The sequence below is a fragment of the Triticum aestivum genome, chromosome 6D (assembly GCF_018294505.1).
Source record: "Triticum aestivum cultivar Chinese Spring chromosome 6D, IWGSC CS RefSeq v2.1, whole genome shotgun sequence".
Classification (NCBI taxonomy): Eukaryota; Viridiplantae; Streptophyta; class Magnoliopsida; order Poales; family Poaceae; genus Triticum; species Triticum aestivum.
The window spans coordinates 426,996,507-427,019,125 of NC_057811.1; positions in this window are offsets into that span (position 1 = coordinate 426,996,507).

Here is a 22,619-nt window from a genome sequence, read left to right on the forward strand (position 1 = left end):
AACCACCCGTGCAGCCTTGGAAAGCCACCTCCCTTGCCACGGTTCAACCCGAAATTGGAGTTTGGAGACCGTAGGGCGGAGATCCTTTTCCTGAAGGCGCACATCACTAATTGGCATGCCCAGATAAGTCGTCGGGAAGGACCCCAAGCGACAGTTGAGGCGGTTAGCTATACGGGTCGCCTCCTCCGCGGAGTAACCAAGCAGCATCACCTCGCTCTTCGTGAAGTTAATAGTGAGACCCGACATCTCCTGGAAGCAGGGGAGCAAGAACTTGAGGTGCTGGATGTCCTCATCCGAGCCCTCCACCATCAGTATCGTGTCGTCCGCATACTGAAGGTGTGTTAATCCCCCATCTCCGATGAGATGGGGACAGATACCTCTGATGTGGCCAGCTCGCCTTACCAAGTCCAAGACTGTAGCCAAGGCATCAACCACCAAGTTAAAGAGGAAGGGGAGAGGGGGTCGCCCTGACGCACCCCCTGACCAGTGGGAAAATATGGCCCCACCTCCCCATTGATATTAATCGCCGTGCGCCCACTAGTCACAAGTTGCATCACACGGGTAACCCAATGAGGGTCAAATCCGCGTTTCAACATAACCTCCCGAAGGAAGGACTAGTGCACTGAGTCGTAGGCCTTGTGAAAGTCTATCTTAAAGAAGACTGCACGGAGGCCTTTCTGCCTAACTTCATGAAGGACCAGGATCCCATCCAGAATAAATCTGCCTTTCGTGAAGGACGATTGGTTCGGATGATGGATCCGCGGGGCAATAAGGGCCGCCCTAGTGGCGTACCCCTTCGCCAGGATTCGAAAGATCATGTTAAGGACCATAATTGGCCGAAATTACCTAATGTCCGAAGCCCCTCAGACTTTCGGGATCAAGGATATGATCCCATAGTTAAGGCGAGCCACATCAAGGGTTCCTCTAGCAAAATCGAGGAACTGGGCTAGGATGTCATCCCTGATGGTAGACCAAAAAGCCTAAAAAAACGGATAGGCAAGCCGTCCGGACCGGGAGCCGAAGCAGGGTTCATGGATTTGACAAAGCGTTCCGCCTCATCCACCACAAATGGGGCCATAAGAGCCGCATTCTCATCTGGGGAGACCTACTGGGCAAGCGTCCAGAGGTGATCCGCCAATGCTACGCCCCCTCTAGGGCACCCGGCGAACAGGTCCTTATAGAACCCGTCGACGTGAACACGGATCTCCAAAGGATCCTGAAGTACCCTGTCGCCATCCCATAACAAAGGGATGGTTCCACGCCTACGCCTACCGTTGGCGATAGCCTGGAAATATGCCATATTTCCATCACCAAAGAGGACCCAATTCTGGGTCCCACGCCGACGCCAATATTCCTCTTCCTTGGAATAGATATCCATGAGTGAGTCCTCAAGATTGTAGCGGTGAGCCCAGTCCTCTGCAGAGATCCCCACGGAATCTGCACGAAGGTCGAGAGCCCGGATCTCGGCAAGGAGGGTAGCCTTGTGCACCCGAAGGTCCCTACCTAAATTCGCACCCCATCCCTTCATAAACTGTCTGGACCGCTTGGCCAGGTAGTGCCACTCATCCATGGAAGACATTGCCTCTACATCAGAATGATGCATGCAACCATCTTATTAATAAGCAAAATGTTCAACAAAGTCTCCAAGTCTCGAAAAACAATAAAAAGGCTCACAAAGAGCTAAAAGGATGAAAACGGGATAGCCACAACTGGCGGAATAAAGATAGATAGGAAACTAATTACCTATCCTATTACATGACCGCCATCCAAACCGGTTGAAGATAGCCCGTGCTACCGTCTCCCAACGGATAGACCCAGTAACCATACGCTCCATGTCATCCGTCGGAGTAAGTAGCGACCACATACGGATCAGTGTAGTGGCCTGATAACCCACAAGTATAGGGGATCACCACAGTTTTTGAGGGTAGAGTATTCAACCCAAATTTATAGATTCGACACAAGGGGAGCCAAAGAATATTTGTAAGTATTAGCAGCTGAGTTGTCAATTCAACCACACCCGCAGATTAATTATCTGCAGCAAAGTGATCAGTAGCAAAGTAGTATGATAGTTTTGATAGTAGTAGCAGTAGCAATAGTAATGGTAACAGTGATAGCAGTAGTTTTCTAGCAAGTGCAATAGTAACCATAGCAGTAGTAACTTAGCAAGAACAATATGTAGGAAAATCGTAGGCATTGGATCAGCAATTTGTTGGATGGTATTCATCATGTGACAGTTATAACCTAGGGCGATACGGCACTAGCTCCCGTTCATAAATATAATGTAGGCATGTATTCCATAAATAGTCATACGTGCTTATGAAAGAACTTGCATGACATCTTTTGTCCTACCCTCCCGTGGCAGCGGGTGTTGGGAAACGTAGCGTGCAATTTCAAAAAATTCCTACGCTCACAGAAGATCTATCTAGGAGATGCATAGCAATGAGAGGGGGAGAGTGTCTCCATGTAGCCTCGTAGACCGAAAGCGGAAGTGTTTGTTAACGCGGTTGCTGTAGTCGAACTTCTTCTCGTTCCGACCGATCAAGTACCGAACGTACGGCACCTCTGAGTTCTACACACGTTCAGCTCGATGACGTCCCTCGAACTCTTTATCCAGCAAAGTGTCGAGGGAGAGTTCCGTCAACACGACGGCGTGGTGATGATGATGGTGAAGTGATCCGTGTAGGGCTTCGCCTAAGCACTACGTGAATATGACAGGAGGCGTAAACTGTGGAGGGGGGGCGCCGCACACGGCTAACAATGTTTGATGTGTGTTCTAGCGGTGCCCCCCTCATACATATAGGTTGGAGGGGAGGAGAGGCAGCCAAGGGGCCACCCCAAGTAGGAGGAATCCTACTTGGGCACCTCCCAATTCGGCCTCCCCCTTTCCTATTCCTATTCGGAGTAGGAAGGGAAGAGGGGGAAGGGGGAATCCTTCCTATTCCCTTTTTCCTTTTCTCCTTCCCTTTCCTTCTCCAATTTGGCCAGCCCATATGGGGGGGGGCGCACCAGCCCCTTTGTGGCTGGTGTGTTTTCCCTCTTGGCCCATAAGGCCCATATCTTTTGCTGGGGGTGCCCGGAACCCCTTCCGGTGACCCGATAAGTACCCGGTGCTTCCCGGAACACTTCCGGTGTCCGAATACCATCGTCCTATATATCAATCTTTACATCTCGACCATTTTGAGACTCCTCGTCATGTCCGCGATCTCATCCCGGACTCCTAACAACATTCGGTCACCAAATCACATAACTCATATAATACAAATCGTCATCGAACGTTAAGCGTGTGGACCCTACGGGTTCGAGAATAATGTAGACATGATCGAGACTCCTCTCCGGTCAATAACCAATAGCAGAACCTGGATGCTCATATTGGCTCCCACATATTCTACGAAGATCTTTATCGGTCGAACCGTTATGAAAACATACGTTATTCCCTTTGTCATCGGTATGTTACTTGCCCGAGATTTGGTCGTCGGTATCTTCATACCTAGTTCAATCTCATTATTGGAAAGTCTCTTTACTCGTTCTGTAATGCATCATCCCGCAACTAACTCGTTAGTCACATTGCTTGCAAGGCTTATTATGATGTGCATTATCGAGAGGGCCCAGAGATACCTCTCCGATACTCGGAGTGACAAATCCTAATCTCGATCTATGCCAACCCAACAAACACCTTCGGAGATACCTGTAGAGCATCTTATAATCACCCAGTTACGTTGTGACGTTTGATAGCACACAAGGTATTCCTCCAGTATCCGGGAGTTTCATAATCTCATAGTCAAAGAAATATGTATAAGTCATGAAGAAAGCAATAGCAATAAAACTTAACGATCATTATACTAAGCTGACGGATGGGTCTTGTCCATCACATCATTCTCCTAATGATGTGATCCCGTTCATCAAATGACAACACATGTCTATGGTCAGGAAACTTAACCATCTCTGATTAATGAGCTAGTCTAGTAGAGGCTTACTAGGGACGCTGTGTTTTGTCTATGTATCCACACATGTATCAAGTTTCCGGTAAATACAATTCTAGCATGAATAATAAATATTTATCATGATATAAGGAAATATAAATAACAACTTTATTATTGCCTCTAGGGCATATTTCCTTCAGTCTCCCACTTGCACTAGAGTCAATAATCTAGTTCACATCGCCATGTGATTAAACACCAATAGTTCACATCTTTATGTGATTAACACCCATAGTTCACATCGCCATGTGACCAACACAGAAAGGGTTTACTAGAGTCAATAATCTAGTTCACATCGCTATGTGATTACCCAAAGAGTACTGTGTGATCATGTTTTGCTTGTGAGACAGGTTTAGTCAACGGGTCTGGCACATTCAGATCAGTGTGTATTTTGCAAATTTCTATGTCTACAATGCTCTGCACGGAGCTACTCTAGCTAATTGCTCCCACATTCAATACGTATCTAGATTGATACTCAGAGTCATCTGGATCGGTGTGAAAGCTTGCATCGACGTAACTCTTTACGACGAAATCTTTATCACCTCCATAACCGAGAAATATTTCCTTAGTCCTCTAAGGATAATTTTGACCGCTGTCTAGTGATCTACTCCTGGATCACTATTGTACCCCCTTGCCAAACTCATGGCAAGGTACACAATAGGTCTGGTATACAGCATGGCATACTTTATAGAACCTATGGCTGAGGCATAGGGAATGACTTTCATTCTCTCTCTATCTTTTGCCGTGGTCGGGTTTTGAGTCTTACTCAACTTCATACCTTTCAACTCAGGCAAGAACTCTTTCTTTGACTGATCCATTTTGAAGTCCTTCAAAATCTCATCAAGGTATGTACTCATCGAAAGTCTTATCAAGCGTCTTGATCTATCTCTATAGATCTTGATGCCCAATATGTAAGCAGCTTCACCGATGTCTTTCTTTGAAAAACTCCTTTCAAACACTCCTTTATGCTTTCCAGAAAATTCTACATCATTTCCGATCAACAATATGTCATTCACATATACTTACCAGAAAGGTTGTAGTGCTCCCACTCACTTTCTTGTAAATACGGGCTTTACCGCAAGTCTGTATAAAACTATATGCTTTGATCAACTCATCAAAGCATATATTCCAACTCTGAGATGCTTCCACCAGTCCATAGATGGATCGCTGGAGCTTGCAAACTTTGTTAGCACTTTTAGGATTGACAAAACCTTCTGGTTGCATCATATACAACTTTTCTTTAATAAATTCATTAAGAAATGCAGTTTTGATATCCATTTTCTAGATTTCATAAAATGCGGCAATTGCTAACATGATTCAGACAGACTTAAGTATTGATACGAGTGAGAAAATCTCATCGTAATCAACACCTTGAACTTGTCGGAAACCTTTTGTGACAATTCGAGCTTTGAAGATAGTAACACTACCATCAGCGTCTGTCTTCCTCTTGAATATCCATTTATTCTCAATGGCTTGCCGATCATCGCGCAAGTCCACCAAAGTCCACACTTTATTCTTATATATGGATCCTATCTCACATTTCATGCATCAAGCCATTTATCGGAATCTGGGCTCAACATCGCTTCCTCATAGTTCGTAGGTTCGTCATGGTCTAGTAACATGACTTCAAGAACAGGATTACAGTACCACTCTGGTGCAGAACTTGCTCTCGTTGACCTACGAGGTTCGGTAGTAACTTGGTCTGAAGTTTCATGATCAATATCATTAGCTTCCTCTCTAGTTGGTGTAGGCATCACAGGAACGGTTTTCTGTGATGAGCTACTTTCCAATTCGAGAGATGGTACAATTACCTCATCAAGTTCTACTTTCCTCCTATTCACTTCTTTCGAGAGAAACTCCTTCTCTAGAAAGGATCCATTCTTTGCAACAAAGATCTTGCCTTCGGAACTGTAATAGAAGGTGTACCCAACAGTTTCTTTTGGGTATCCTATGAAGACGCACTTCTCCGATTTGGGTTCGAGTTTATCAGGCTGAAGCTTTTTCACATAACCATCGCAACCCCAAACTTTAAGAAACGACAGCTTAGGTTTCTTGTCAAACCACTATTCATACGGTGTCGTCTCAACGGATTTAGACGGTGCCCTATTTAACGTGAATGCAGCTGTCTCTAATGCATAACCCCAAAACAATAGTGGTAATCGGTAAGAGACATCATAGATCGCACCATATCTAACAAAGTATGGTTACGATGTTCGGACACACCATTACGCTGTGGTGTTCTAGGTGGCGTGAGTTGTGAAACTATTCCACATTGTTTTAAATGAAGGCCAAACTCGTAACTCAAATATTCGCCTCCGTGATCAGATCGTAGAAACTTTATTTTCTTATTACGATGATTCTCCACTTCACTCTGAAATTCTTTGAACTTTTCAAATGTTTCAGACTTGTGTTTCATTAAGTAGATATACCCATATCTGCTCAAATCATCTATGAAGGTCAGAAAATAACGATACCCGCTGCGTGCCTCAACACTCATCGGACCACATACATCGGTATGCATTATTTCCAATAAGTCATTGGCTCGCTCCATTGTTCCGGAGAATGGAGTTTAGTCATCTTTCCCATGAGGCATGGTTCATAAGTATCAAATGATTCATAATCAAGTGATTCCAAAAGTCCATCTGCATGGAGTTTCTTCATGCGCTTTACACCAATATGACCTAAACGACAGTGCCACAAATATGTTGCACTATCATTATCGACTTTGCATATTGTGGCATCAATATTATGAATATGTGTATCACTATGATCGATATTCAATAAACCATTTACATTGGGTGTATGCCCATAGAAGGTTTTATGCATGTAAACAGAACAACAATTATTCTCTGACTTAAATGAATAACCGTATTGCAATAAACATGATCAAATCATATTCATGCTCCACGCAAACACCAAATAACATTTATTTAGGTTCAACACTAATCCCGAAAGTATAGGGAGTGTGCGATGATGTTCATATCAATCGTCACTTCATTATTAACTAGTCTCTGTTCATTCTGCGACTCCCGTTTCGAGTTACTAATCTTAGCAACTGAATCGGTATCAAATACCCAGGGGTTGCTATGAACACTAGTAAAGTACACATCAATAATCTGTATATCAAATATACCTTTGTTCACTTTGCCATCCTTCTTATCCGCCAAGTATGTGGGTAGCTCCGCTTCTAGTGACCATTCCCTTTGAAGTAGAAGCTCTCAGTTTCAGGTTTAGGTCTAGCTTTGGGCTTCTTCGCGGGAGTGGCAACTTGCCTGTCATTCTTCTTGAAGTTCCCTTTCTTTTCCTTTGCCCTTTTTCTTGAAACTAGTGGTCTTGTTAACCATCAACACTTGATGCTCTTTCTTGATTTCTACCTTCGCCGACTTTAGCATCGCGAAGAACTCGGGAATCATTTTCGTCATCCCTTGCATATTATAGTTCATCACGAAGTTCCAGTAACTTTGTGATAGTGACTAGAGAACTCTGTCAATCACTATCTTATCTGGAAGATTAACTCCCACTTGATTCAAGCGATTGTAGTACTCAGACATTCTGAGCACATGCTCACTGGTTGAGCTATTCTCCTTCATCTTGTAGGCAAAGTACTTGTCACAGGTCTCATACCTCTCGACTCGGGCATGAGTCTGAAATACCAATTTCAGCTCTTGGAACATCTGAGAGGCCATCGTCGGCTTAACAGCCGAACAGGCGGTCATGGTAAAGCCGCCAAGTCGGAGGGTTCGGCCCGGAGCTAGGGCTCCTCCGGAGGTGATATTATCCTTGACAACAAGGTGAGCCATCAACCCTGTCTTCGACGTCACAGCGAAACTCTCAATGAAAGCACCAATGTCGGTGTCAAAACCCGCGGATCTCGGGTATGGGGTCCCGAACTGTGCGTCTAAGGTCGATGGTAACAGGAGACAGGGGACACAATGTTTACCCAGGTTCGGGCCCTCTCTGTGGAGGTAATACCCTACTTCCTGCTTGATTGATCTTGATGAATATGAGTATTACAAGAGTTGATCTACCATGATATCGTAATGGCTAAAACCCTAGAAGTCTAGCCTGTATGACTATGATTATGATTGTTGGCCTCTACGGACCTAGCCCTCCGGTTTATATAGACACCGGAGGGATCTAGGGTTACATAAGGTCGGTTACAAAGAAAGGAATCTTCATATTTGGTCACCAAGCTTGCCTTCCACGCCAAGGAGAGTCCCATCCGGACACGGGAGAGAGTCTTCGGTCTTGTATCTTCACAGCCCATTAGTCCGGCCCACGTCTAATATAGGCCGGACGCCCGAGGACCCCTTAGTCCAGGACTCCCTCAGTAGCCCCTGAAGCAGGCTTCAATAACGAGGTGTCCGGCGCACAGATTGTCTTCGGCATTGCAAGGCGGGTTCCTCCTTCGATGACTTCAAAGCGATGTATTCAGCCTTCCATTTAATGTCGCACCCCTCGGCTTCTGTGTATCAACAATTTCAGCTTCCACGTGTCAAGTGAATGCGAGAGGTCAGGGTATTTTTGCACATAACACCCTGGCCATGTAAGAAAGATTGTCTATTTAAATAGATTGGATCTCAGATCCATTCGGCACCACCCGGAAAAATCCTCAGAGATCGCTAGGAAAGACCACTCGAGCATGGCTAGCACTCTCGGCTCCTCCCGTCCATGCGCCCCAGAAAACGGCGATTGGGAGAAATGTTCTGTATCCCACAGTCAGCTAGTGAAGCTGCAAACACATCGATTTCCCCCCCCCCCCCGCGGATCTGGTCCCTGTTTGGGCAGGGTTGACCTCCTTCAATGATGAGGCCCAGGCAGAGAATTTCCCCAACCCGCCTAGGGGGGGGGAGCGAGTGTGCTTCGTCCCTCATCTGCTAAGAGGTGTCGGATTTCCAATTCATCCGTTCCTCCGAGGGCTTCTGGAGTATTATGGCCTCCAACTGCACAACTTCACTCCCGCCTCCATCCTGCACATCGTGGGTTATGTGGCTCTTTGTGAGCTGTTCCTGGGTTGCGAGGCCCATTTTGAATTGTGGAGAAAGCTCTTCTGTCTCGTCCCGCGTAACTGCGAGGGATCCATATTTGAAGTGGGTGGAGCCGAGGTATGGCGCATTGCCGAGACCGGATACTTGTCCGGCACACCGAAGAAAGCATCCGAAGAATGGCCTTCTGAATGGTTCTATATCAAGGACGTTGCACTTCCTGACCCAGTTCGGAGGGGTCTTCCCGAGTTCACAAGCGTTCCTTTGAAGAAACGCCACAGTTGGTGCCCTGAAAGCCTCGAGGAGGAAGATAGTGTGGAAGTTCGTCAACTCATGAGCAAGATAAAGACGCGCGCCCAGTCCGGATTATCAATAGTCGAGGTAATGGTGACTTCCATAGTAAGGGGGGTTCAGCCACTCCAGTACAGAGGGCATCCCATGTGGCACTACAATGGGGAGGATGACGCCTCCCGCTGCGGCCGGAAGGGTCTGGACACCCCCGCCGCTCTGGCCAAAATATTGGCCGAACTGTTTAAAGGGGAGGAGGAGGAATTTCTTCGTATCAAGCGCAGAGATGGATTTTCCATGTAGAATCCTCCTAGCTGGGTAAGTCCCCACCCCTCTGCTCTACTCACTCCACTCCTTGAACAAATTTCAATGAACACTAATCCGTCCATTCATAACAGCGCTGGTGAAAGATCTCCGAGGGGCTTCACAGCCCCGCCCCGCAGCCAGAGGGCCACAATCTGGACCTTGACCCCGGATTTGAAGAGGATCCGGATATATTCGTGGTGCTCGAGGATGGAGTGTTTTACCACGCGAGCTATGACGGCACGGAAGTGGCCATCACCGCCGATTACCCCGTTCTTCTCCCTGCTTCACACGTAAGTAATCAGGAGACATATCCTCCGAAAGAGTTCCCTCATTCTGCCTCACCCACCACACTGTCTCGTGCTCAAAAGGGGAGGCGTTCGGCGTGCCATGCTACCCAAGAGGCAACTCCAAAGAGAGAGGCCCCTACACCGGGCAAGCCTTCGAAGAGGAAGGCTAACGAAGACACGGCCGAGCCTTCATCGAAGAGGTATTGATTTGTGAATATGCCCCTTGGCAGTCACATCCAACCGTGACATTATCCACTGTGTTTTATCAGGAAAAGCGTTCGCCGGACTATGTCCGGGGATCCCGCCGGCCATGCCTCCATGAGTCAGGTTCCCGACCTTGCTTGAAAGGCAAAGGCTGATGCGGGAGTGACGCCAGAATGTCCTTCGGCGGAGGAGTCGGATGATGTATCCGTCACAAACTCAGAAGTGGAGAGCGCCATGAAACATCGGCGCCGAAGAGCCGTTCTACGCGACCCCGGCTTTACGAATGAGGCATTCAATGCCTTCAGCTCGGCTGATGCATATATCCAAGCTGCTCGAGACGGGCTTGCCAGGGCCACAAACCAACATATAGAAGATATGCGGGTAAGTTTATTGTAGAAAACTGATAATTATATACCAGTAGCCCCTGAGACTTGAAGCAGTTGATACAACTGATTTAAGGATCATTGTATAACCAGGTGTTATTGGAGAAAAACAATATGTTGTCTCAAGAACTAGAAAAGTGTCGGACCCAGCTAACTACTGCTACCGCCGAACTGGAGAGATCCAAGAAGGCATCACCTGGTAATGTTCCCCTCCATCGAGAAAACATAACTATATACCGGCAATGCTAACACTGTTTCTCAACTTATAGCAGGATCGTCAGATCAACTGAAGGAGCAACTGAAAGCCGCCCAAGCGGAAGAACAAGAAGCAAAAAGACTGCTGGCCGCGGGCGAACGTGTGCCGACACGAGTCAGAGATGAGAAAAACAAGCTGCAGGATGCCCACACCCAGCTGGGGGAAGAACTGAAAGATGTACGGGCCCAGCTGGCTGATTTCGTGAAGGAAAATAAGAGGCTGCGAGGCGGCATATTCAGTATGTGGTCGAACTTACCTCCGAATAATTCGGAGATAAAGGGGACTGACAGAGTTATGTCTACAGGTATGCTGACCGGTCGTCCTGAAAAGGAGATGTCCGGATTTTCGGGCGATCTGCTACAAGAGCTGTCGCAAATGCACGAGCAAGCTCGGTAGGCGATGCGAAGTATTGCCAAGGCCTTATGGCCATCCGCCTCCCCTCCAGGAAGGATGGAGGAGCTTATAGAGCTATTCAAGGGAACGCGGTGGTGCTTCCGATTATGGAAGATATCGGTATGCCGGGAAGGTGCACGAGAAGCCTGGGCCATGGTCAAAACTCGGTATACCAAGCTTGATCCAAATCATATGGCCCGGGTCGGACCTCTAGGGTCAGATGGGAGAGAAATTCCCGTGAATTTGGTATATGACCAAGTAGAAGTAGCCGCCAAGTATTCCCAGCAGGATTGTAAGTTAGACAGCCTGCTGGACGGTATAGAGGAGGAAATTTTTGAGTCCAAGTGACTATGTACTTTCCTTGACATATGTTACTCTAGCTGAATTGTAAAATGATTGTCATGGTAGACCTTTTCACTATGACCTCTGGACCCGAAGGTGCGGAGTGTTTCCAAATACCTGAGCGGTAAAATAGACCGGGATATGCGTGGAAACCAGGTGTAGGGGTCATAGTTGCTTTAACAGACAAGTTGTATCCGGCTAGTTATGTTATATTACATTATGATTGTAAGAAACATCTTCCAGAGAGAATAGTTCCGTTAAGGGTTCCTTTCCCTGGGAGTGCATGCATTAAAATGCATGTCCGAACTGTGATTGGAAAAATCACAGTATACGTGACATCTGGGGGTTCATAATGGGGTGAATGCAAAAAACATCTTTAATCCACCGACCGAATATTCCCTTAAGAACGCTAGCTTTCGGCTTCACCCAGTCTGAGGTACACATCCGGATGACCCGGCAGTAACAATCGCAGAGGTGCTCCCTTTATGCCCTAGCCGAACTAACGGGAACGTAGGGCATAAGCACAGGAGCAAGGCAACCCAGCTTGGCCAAAACTTAAGTCATATCGATGCATATAATGGTGAAGAAAAGGTACATATGGGGAAAACACGCATATGTGATGAGCTTGATGCTCGAAAAATAATAATAAGCTTCTATCAAAGAAGCCCCCAGGTATAATTGACGTACATATTTGTGTATGTCACAAGTGCATGGTTTAACCGTACTAAAAGCTTTAAGGCTAAAAAATAAAAAAATAAAAAGCGAAAAGAGAGGAAAAAGTTATGGAAACAATAGGGAGAAGGAGATGAACAAAGAGTCCGGCGCTAGGCATAGAATCTTTGGAGTCTGGCCGCGTTCCTGGGGTTCGGCTCTAGGCGATTGTCTGACGCATCACGCAGGCGGTACGCTCCTCCGGTGAGAACTTCATCAACGATAAAGGGACCCTCCCACTTGGGCTTGAGTTTGTCCTTTTTCTTCTCCGGCAGGCGTAGAACAAGTTCGCCAACATTATAAGTCTTGGCCCGCACTTCTCTGCCTTGATACCTCTGAGCCTGCTGTTGGTAAAATGCGGAACGGGGCTTTTGCAATGTCGCGCTCCTCCTCCAGTGCATCTAAGCCGTCCTGCCGATCAAGCTCGGCCTCTCTTTCTCTTCGTACATGTGCACTCGAGGTGAGTCATGAATAATGTCGCAGGGTAATACAGCCTCTGTGCCGTACACCATGAAGAAAGGTGTATATCCGGTAGTGCGATTGGGGGTGGTCCGGAGCCCCTAGAGTACGGAGTCAAGCTCCTCAACCCAGTGCTTGTCTGATTCTTTCAAAGACCGCACCAGTCTAGGCTTGATGCCGCTCATAATAAGACCATTGGCTCGTTCGACTTGACCGTTTATTTGTGGGTGATAGACGGAGGCATAATCGAGCTTAATGCCCAGATTGGCGCACTAGTTTTTCACCTCATCGGCTGTGAAATTGGAGCCGTTATCGGTGATGATGCTGTGTGGGACACCATAGAGGTGTACAACGCCGGATATAAAGTCTATCACTGGTCCAGACTCAGCCGTTTTAACTGGTTTCTCCTCTATCCACTTAGTGAATTTATCCACCATGACCAGCAGATATTTTTCTTACGGCTTCCTCCTTTAAGGGGTCCAACCATATCAAGCCCCCAGACCGCGAAAGGGAAAGTGATGGGGATTGTTTGTAGAGCGGTGGGTGGCATATGGATCTGGTTGGCGAAAAGCTGTCATCCGACGCAACGTTGGACAAGGTCCTGTGCGTCTGCTCGGGCCGTCGGCCAATAGAAACCTGTACGGAAGGCCTTACTTACAAGGGCCCGAGCCACGGCGTGGTGACCACCGAGACCGGCATGAATTTCAGCCAAGAGCTGCCGCCCCTCTTCCTCAGAGATACATCTTTGGAGTACTCCGGTAGCGATTTTCTTGTAGAGTTCCCCTTCGTGGACCTTGTAGGCTTTAGAGCGCCGGACAATGCGGCGAGCCTCATTCTGATCCTCAGGGAGTTCTCGCCTATTAAGGTAGGCCAAGAAGGGTTCGGTCCATGGGGCAATGACTGCCATTATGAGATGGGTCGACGGTGTTATTTCGATGGCTGAGCCCCCGATGATATCGGTGTGTTCGGCATCAGAGGTTATAGTTGGGTCTGGACTGTTGTTGCCGCTCTCCCCTTTCCACACCACGGACGGCTTGAAAAGCCTTTCCAGAAAGATGTTAGGTGGGACGGGGTCGCGCTTGGCGCCGATGCGAGCAAGGACGTCCGCCGCTTGATTACTTTCCCGAGCCACATGATGGAACTCGAGCCCCTCGAAACGGGCCTAGATTTTAAGAACGGTGTTGCGGTAAGCTGCCATTTTTGGATCTTTGGCATCAAAATCTCCATTTATTTTAGATATTGCGAGGTTTGAGTCCCCGCGCACTTCCAGGCGTTGTATGCCCATGGAGACAGCCATCCGAAGTCCATGCAACAAGGCCTCATATTCGGCTGCATTGTTGGAGTCTGTGTATAATATTTGGAGTACGTACTGAACTACGTCTCCAGTGGGGGACGTTAGGACAATGCCCGCCCCTAATCCCGCCAGCATTTTGGAACCATCGAAATACATAACCAGTTGGAATACGTGCCGTAGTCTTTAGGGAGTTCGGCCTCTGTCCATTCGGCGACAAAGTCAGCCAGTACTTGGGATTTGATGGCCCGGCGCGGTTTGTATGTTATGTCGAATGGAAGGAGCTCAATGGCCCACTTAGCAATCCGGCCTGTCACATCGCGGTTGTTTATTATGTCATTGAGTGGTACTTTGGAGGCCACCGTGATTGAGCACTCTTGAAAGTAGTGTCGTAGCTTCCGGGATGCCATGAAGACCGCGTATGCTATTTTTTTGTAGTGAGGGTACCGGGATTTGCATGATGTGAGGACAGTGGATACATAGTATACTGGTTTCTGGAGTGGGAACTTGTGTTCGTCCTGCTCTCGCTCGACGACGAGCATGGCACTCACCACCTGGTGTGTTGCCGATATGTATAATAACATGGGTTCGCCGACGTTGGGCGCGGCCAGGATTCACTACAAAAAAATACACTTTTGTGATGATACGTGTTTGTCACAGTAGGTCACATTCTCTGTCATGCATGTACATCCATGACGATTTTATGACAGAATCAAGATAGTCATACCTGTGCTATCGTAGAAGTGTTCCATGACATTACCAAAATTATCATCACGGAAGTGTCCACTTCCATGACGACAAATCCCGCGTCATAGAAGTGCTTTCGTCAAGGGTGACCGACACGTGGCATCCACCGTAACGGAACGCCTTTAAGCTATCGGGTCAGGTTTTGGATCCGATAACCCGTTAACAGCCCCGACCAATGGGGATTTTCCACGTGTAAAATCATCATTGGCTGGAGGAAACACGTGTCGGCTCATCGTTGGGACAGATGTCATCCACTCATTGGATAGAAGGCGCCTATGATACGTCGACACGTGGCATGGCCCAACAGAGGCCCATTCCTGTGAAAAGGCCGGCCCGTTTGACTTGGTCAAAAGGTGGCGGCCCGGCCCATGTAAAGCCTATTAACGGCCTGTTCGCATATAGCCCACTTACAGCCCGCTAACCCAAGGCCCGTTACGCCCTATCCGAATTAGGCCCAGTAGCGCCATCTGGGCCACCCAATATGATTCCAGCCCGTTTTCACTTCTGGCCCATGTATGGCCCATGACGTCTTTCGGCCCATATGAGGCCCTATGTAACTCTTGGCCTATTAACGACCCGTGGTGAAACTAGCCCGTAATGAACAGTGTATCACTTTACACCCATTAACGGCCCGTGGTGAAACTGGCCCGTAATGAACAGTGTATCACTTTATACCCATTAACGGCCCATTATTCCATTGGGCCGTTTCCAGCCCATGTTATCTTTCGGCCTTCTCAGAGCCCATTTATTCTTGGGCTCATTTCCATCATTCGTTTACTTACGGCCCGTTACTGTCATTTTCTGCTTGTGGGCCAAATTCAGCCCGTGGTTACAGTCGGCCCGTTTGTGGTCCGTTAATACGTTGGGCCGTTTTCATAGCGTCATCAAATACGGCCTATTAACGATGGCCTGTTATGGTCGGCCCAGGAACAGACGATTCCAACTCTAGCCCGTTTACGGCCATAATGCGGCCTGTTATTGGCCCATGTTTGGCCAATCGATTATACGGCCCGTATAAGGCCCATTGATGATACGGCCCGTATAAGGCCCATTGATGATACGGCCCGTAGAAGGCCCATTGTTTCTACGGCCCGTAGAAGGCCCATTTTTTCTACGGCCCGTAGAAGGCCTACTGTTTCTACAGCCCGTAGAAGGCCCACTATTTCTACGGCCCGTAGGAGGCCCAGTGTCACTACAGTAAATATTAGCCCATGGTTATTGTGGCCTAGTTTGAAAAAATAGGTTATTGCAGCCACTAGCAAACCGCGGAAAAAGAACTGCACTGACTACAAGCAAACAAATAAACAAGACAACAAGGAAATAAATAAGTAAGCAACTTATGCTAGGCTATCACGGCTATTACACATATTACATCCACTGGGCATCAAAGTTCGCCACCAGTGCAAATATAGGGAACAAAGCAGCATATAAACGCCGCAGCAAAACAAGTCCAGAACTGAAACCACTTCAGAAGAGTTCAAGAAACAATATCCTGGGTACCCATAATGCTGGCAAGATGCTTAGCAAGCTTATTAACTTTCTCTTGTTTGGCGCTTAAATCCTCCAGCGCTTGCTGTTGCACAAGAAAGTACGCATCTGAATTCTGCAGGGACTTCCTTAGTCCTTCGGCTTCTTGCCGCAGCACAGCTGACTGATGCCTTTCAGCTTATAGCTAAGGCTGAAGAAGCCGAAGTGATTCAGGCAGCGAGTTCGAAGAGCTTGTGCCAGCGGTACTGGCCAGTAACTCGAACACTACACCAACGCAGGACTGTGGGGTTTTCTCACTGTCTACAAGATCGTTTTTATCACCTTTCTTGGAGACCAACAGGGTTGTCTCACTATCTTGAACCTTATCTGCATTACTTTCTCTACCATTGCATAGTGGGGTGCTCTTCTCCAATATTCTGTTTGCATACTACAAGAGAAACAAGCAGACACAACACAGGTTTAGCTTGTAGTATACGAAACTCATTTTGGTAAACCGGTTCAGTAGTAAGGTGGACATGATAACAACATGAAACAAACATATATCTATGTACTATGGTCACTGTATTGTCCATATCATTCTAGTTTATGTTCCCTAATCAAGATAGAGACACAGTTCAACTCATATATTTTTAAGACACAACAACATAGACATAATATAAGTGTGAGAAACTACACAGCATTGGCATCACTTGTAATGTGCATCACATGAGAACATAACTGTTTATACAGCTGAACTGAAATCAATATAGAGTAAGAAGTTAGAATAGCAATCCAGTTAAAGAAATAGGTTTAAAACATACCTGTTGCGCCATTGGAGTTTTAATTGGATCCTTCAAATTCGAAAGTAGTTGGTATGAGTAAATACAGTGATGCAACAACAAAGGAGTATGGACCATAGCTACGGAATCTGACCTGAGAACAGTTGCTCTTCTGCTTTAAACATGGAGTTTGGGTTAGCTGTGGTGGTCTTCGTGCTTTGGGCACTGCAGTAGCTTTACAAACTGCTCGTGTGGGGGTACTCTGTGGTGGACATGGTGCTTTGTCAACTATAAGTGGTTACTATCCGCTGGGGTTGCGGTTAGATGGGTTGTAGCTGGTTCTCTGCCCAACGGTGTAAGTGTGCAATCTGGAAGAGTCTCGATTATGTGTGGTGGGGCTAGTTTGTGGGCCAGTACAACCATGGTTCTATCTGCATCGACGGGTAGCACTGTCTTTTGTGAAGAACGGGTTTTTGCTCCCTTAGATACTGCCATCACCCCCTCCAATTGAAATGGCTGATAAACAAGAAAAGAAATTGAACGTACATACATTGTATGATAGACAGATGTGGTAATTCACATATATGTTGTTTAACCAAACAGGACAACATGACACAATTTCACATATATGATGCCTAACTAAACAGGATAGCATGACACAGTTTCAGATATATGATGGATAACTTATCAGGATATAATGGCATAATTCAACATATGATGAGTACCTAAACAGGATGACATGACAAAACTATATGATGTCTTTCTAAAATAGGTTGGGATGAAATAATTCACATACATGTTGTCTAAGTATACAGGATGGCATGAAATAATTGACATAATTGATTCATATACTAAGCAGCTGGCACTCGCATGTATGATATCTAAACTAAGCAGATAGAATTCAATATTGTGCATATGATGTCTAAACTAAGCAATGCAAGACACCATATGCATCATATGAGAAATATAAACATTGCAACTTAGAGCATACACCTCAGGTCATCTGTCTCTGAATCCTCCTCTGAGGAGCTCCCTGTAACCATCGAGATATATGCTTCAACAGGTACCATTGCCTGCTCTGAAGACCTTGTTTTCACTCCAGATTTTTCCATAACCGACTCAAATGGCTGATACACATGAAGAGTAGTTCAATATACACAGATTGTCGACAAATGGAATACGTAATGAAAAAAAAGATGGCATGAGATAATTCACATATATGATGCCTGGCTCCATGGCGGTGCATAATTCACATATATGATAACTGGCTGAAAAACATGGCATTGCATAATTCACATATCTGATATAGAAAGCAAATAGGAGGCATTCACACAAAGCATGTCTAATCTAAGCAGATGGCATGGCAATGCAAGACACCATATGCATGATATGAGCAATATAACCCAGCCAAGTTAGAGCATGCACCTCGGGGGGGGGGGGATACGACTGGTCATCTCTCTGTGAATCCTCCTCTGAGGAGCTATCTGTTGCTGGCTCGATATGAGACCCATGGGCAATTCAAAACTCAAGATTGAACGATAAAGTAGCAGGTAATAATAATCGATGTATAACGTAAGCAAACACGAAAGACCGCGACCTCTCTTCCGGAACTGTGTAGTCCTCAGGTTCATCTGCTCAGTCGATGATGGTAATGCAGTTGGCGTGGCTGCCGGCAACGGGGAAGATGATCTGAGGCGGCGAAAGGAAGTCTGCAGGGGGGATCTCTGCTGCAGTGAACGCTTCTATCGATGGTGCACCTCAGGTGGGGTGGATGACGGCACGGCAGGAGCAGGACATAACACACAGAGTTTTCTTTGACGCCTATCTGAAAATGAAGTAAATATGTAAGGGCTCCTTAGAATTGGAGGATTCTATAAACGCAGGGACAGGAAAAACACAGGAATAGGATAGGAATGCACGTGCAAAACAGAGCATTTGGAAACATAGGATTTCAGTCAACCTGGGTGTTTGGCTCACATGAATTGGAAGAACAGAGGAATGGAGAAACAAAGTGATGCGACGAGGGTACAACCTCTTTGGCATAGCCTTGTGGACCTCAGCATCATTGGGTTGGACGTGGAGGATGGTGATGATGCTGGTGTGACTGTCGGAGGCGGGGAAGAAGATCCGAGGCCTCTGGAAACGGTGCCGAGGGTACTGCTCTGCTGTGATGGACGGTTCCGTCGTTGGAGCAGCTCCGCTAAGGTGTACGATGACGAGGCTGAAGCATGACAAGACAGACAACGTTAATCTGAAGTGGGACCCTAATATCATCTGCAACAGATGATGTAAAATACATCACCAAAAAGTGCTAGATGTAAAACGCATCAGCCGCGCCACGGCCGCCCCGACAGATGCTGTAAGTACTGTTAACTCTGAACTTAACTGAAGAAAATGAACTTCACAGTCGAAACTGAATTTTACTGTCGAAACTGATTGAACTAGTAACAGAGCATTGCAATAGATGTTTAGGGCGTTCGAGCACTAGTAGCAGAGAAGCAGTGATCTAAATCAGCAGACGCTCGAGCAGGGAACGCACTAGTAGAGAGCAAGTCGTGCAGTAGCATCGCAAGCGAGTGCTAAAACAGCAACTCCTGTAGCTGCCGGAGGTCGTGCAGCAGCAGCAGCAGCGCAAGCGAGAGCAAGAGCAAGAGCAGAGCAGCAGCACGAACGAAAGCAGGAGCAGTGCAGCAGCGCGACCGACAGCAAGAACAAAGCCGCAGCGTGAGCGAGAGCCGGAGCAGCTGCAGCTAGTGCCATTGTGGAAGTCGCCGCCGAGGAAGCAACGACATGGGGGAGAGACGCCGTGGATGATGTGGCCGGCGACGGCGCCGTCGATGGAGACACGCCATGTCTGCTCAGTATCGAGCACCGGCAGCCCCGTGAGATCGAATAAAAGATAAAATGCAGTGGTAAGTGCAGAACCTCCTTGGTGGCGCCGAGTTGGCCTCGGATTCATTGGAGGAATTGGTGAGGGTGCTGCGGTTCCGGTGGGGCAGGTCAAGACAGCGCTGTGGGGATTGAGGTGGCGCGATAGACGAGGCAAACATCGGGGCAGCTCCTTGGAGGTGGAGGACGGGGCGGCTGATCCGGCGGGACGACGAGATCGACAACGGATCCTCATCCGATGCGGTGGATGAGGGACGGCGAGCTGTTGCGGTGGACGACGTAGTCGGGGAAGAGTCTCCGGCTGGGCGGCGGTCGGGAGGCCGACGGAGGAGCGTGGGGTTTCGCGGGTTTTGGCGGCCTCGGTGTATGAATGGAGGGCGAAGGGGGATGGGGGAGCCAAGCTTAGGGACGCGCTTGTCCGAAATGTAGGGTAAGTTACCAGCGTACCCCCACCGGTTTTGACACCGCGACGTGGAGCTTCATTTCCGGCTGAGGAGTAGAAGGGGGATTTCGCGTGTCTGGGCTGCGGGAGCGATTTCGGATGAGGAGGGAGTTCTCGCGCACGTCCAAATTTCGGGATAACAAGGCGCGGCGCGGGTTGAAGAAGCGGGAGTTTCAAAGCAGGTGAGACAAAAGATACTCGAGCTTGAAAATTTCGGGATAACAAGGTGCGGATTCCTTGTTCGGCAGAACAAACTTAACGTGTAAAAAAAACAATTCATACAAGACACAAGAGAGTCATGTCCCCTTTTACTATATTGCTATAGATGGCATTGAAAAAACTACAAGAAAAATGTAAAAATATCGGGAGAACAAGATTACCCTGCACAGTACCAAATCGATTCGCACTTCCCTCAACAACAACAAAAAACAAATCAATTCCCAACAAAGAAAGAGTAATGTCCCTTTTTATATGATTACAGATGCCATGATCTTGAATTTCAATTTTTGAATCCACTTTATGTTGAATTCGAATATATCGTTAGGTGACCTTGCGGTTTATAATTGATGTAGTCGTACATTTTGATCTTCCATCATATATGAACATTTTACTCCACCATGTGAACATATATATTGTCGTCTACCATATGGACTAAATTTGAATCAATTTTCCTTATTTGAATGCGATTGTTGTCAAGTTATACAATAATTTAAATATTATCTTGATAACAAAAAACATACATATAGCAGTAATCATATTTCACTATGAACTACATGTACCATACGCTCTCCAATTCAAATATTTGTATCCATTTTATGTTGAATTCAAATCATAGTACATTATTGGTCTAGGTAGCGAGATGTTTGGGATAATCTAAACCCTGTTTTCATACGTATAATTTTTGGCTGAATTGGGACAAGTTTTGGTATAAGCCTCTTGCAAAACAGGAGATTCTCTCAACAAGCCTCGTGGTTCCGAGAGGGAACGTGTCACCTTTGTGTGCGAAACGATATACGCTACCTCCCCCCTGATTTTATTTACAGAGGCAACATAGAACTATATGAGTGCCCTGTTAAATTTTGGAATTATTTCAGGTTCATTTGGCCTTTTTATACATTAATTGAGTTTCTAGACTTTTAATGTGCATAATCTAAATATGAATTGCATGCACATGCCGGTGCACCAAAGTGGGTTGAAAAATCACATGTGTGTCCTTGGTTGAATTTCTAGGTCCCATGGAAGAAATGAGAATGAAATTCAAACATCTGGGCATCATGACTCGGCCGAGAACATCGAGAAACTTTGATTTTAAATTCATGTAAATCCAAAACTCGCCTGGAAATCATGAAACTTGGCATGGTGTCATGTCATGGCACTAACATGTTGTGGTAAAAAATTGGGCCGATTTGGAAGCTCGTGGTTCTAAGAGGGAACATGCCACCTTTGAATGTGAAACGATATACGCTGCCCCCCTTGAGTTTCTTAACAAAGGCAACATAGAACTACATTAGTGCCCTGTTAAATTTTGGAATTATTCTGGGTTCGTTTGTCGTTTTTTATACATTAATTGAGTTTCTGGTCATTTAATGTGCATAAGTCAAATTTGAACTACAAGCACATGCTCTCATGCACCAAAGTTGGTTGAAAAATCACATTTGTGTCCTCGGGTGAATTTGTAGGTCCCATGCAAGAAATGAGAATAAAATTAAAACATCTGGGCACCGTGGCTCGGCCGAGAACATTGAGAAACTTGGTTTTAAAATTCTTGTAAATCCAGAACACGTCTGAAAATCATGAAACTTGGCATGGATGTCATGTCATGGTACTACCATGTTGTGGTAAAAAAATTGGCCGAGTAGGAACAGATTTTGGTATAAGCTTCTTGCAAACCGAAGCTTCTCTCAAGAAGGCTCGTGGTTCTGAGAGGGAACGTGCCACCTTTGAGTGCGAAACGATATACGTTGTCCCCCTTGAGTTTATTTACAAAGGCAACATAGAAGTACATGAGTGCCCTGTTAAATTTTGGAATTATTCCGGCTTCGTTTGGCCTTATTTACACATTAATTGAGTTTTTGGTCATTTAATGTGCATAATACAAATTTGAACTACAAGCACATGCTCCCGTGCACAAAAGTTGGTTGAAAAATCACATTTGTGTCCTCGGGTGAATTTCTACTCCCTCCTTCCATCTATATAGGTCCTAATGCATTTTTCGAGGCTAACTTTGACCAAACGTTAGAGAAATAATATATGACATGCAACTTACACAAAGCATACCTTCAAATTTTTATGTCAAAGGAGCTTCCAATAATATAATTTTCATAGTATACATCTCATGTGCTATCAATCTTGTCAATAGTCAAAGGCTATCTTGAAAAACACATTAGGCCCTATATAGATGGAAGGAGGGAGT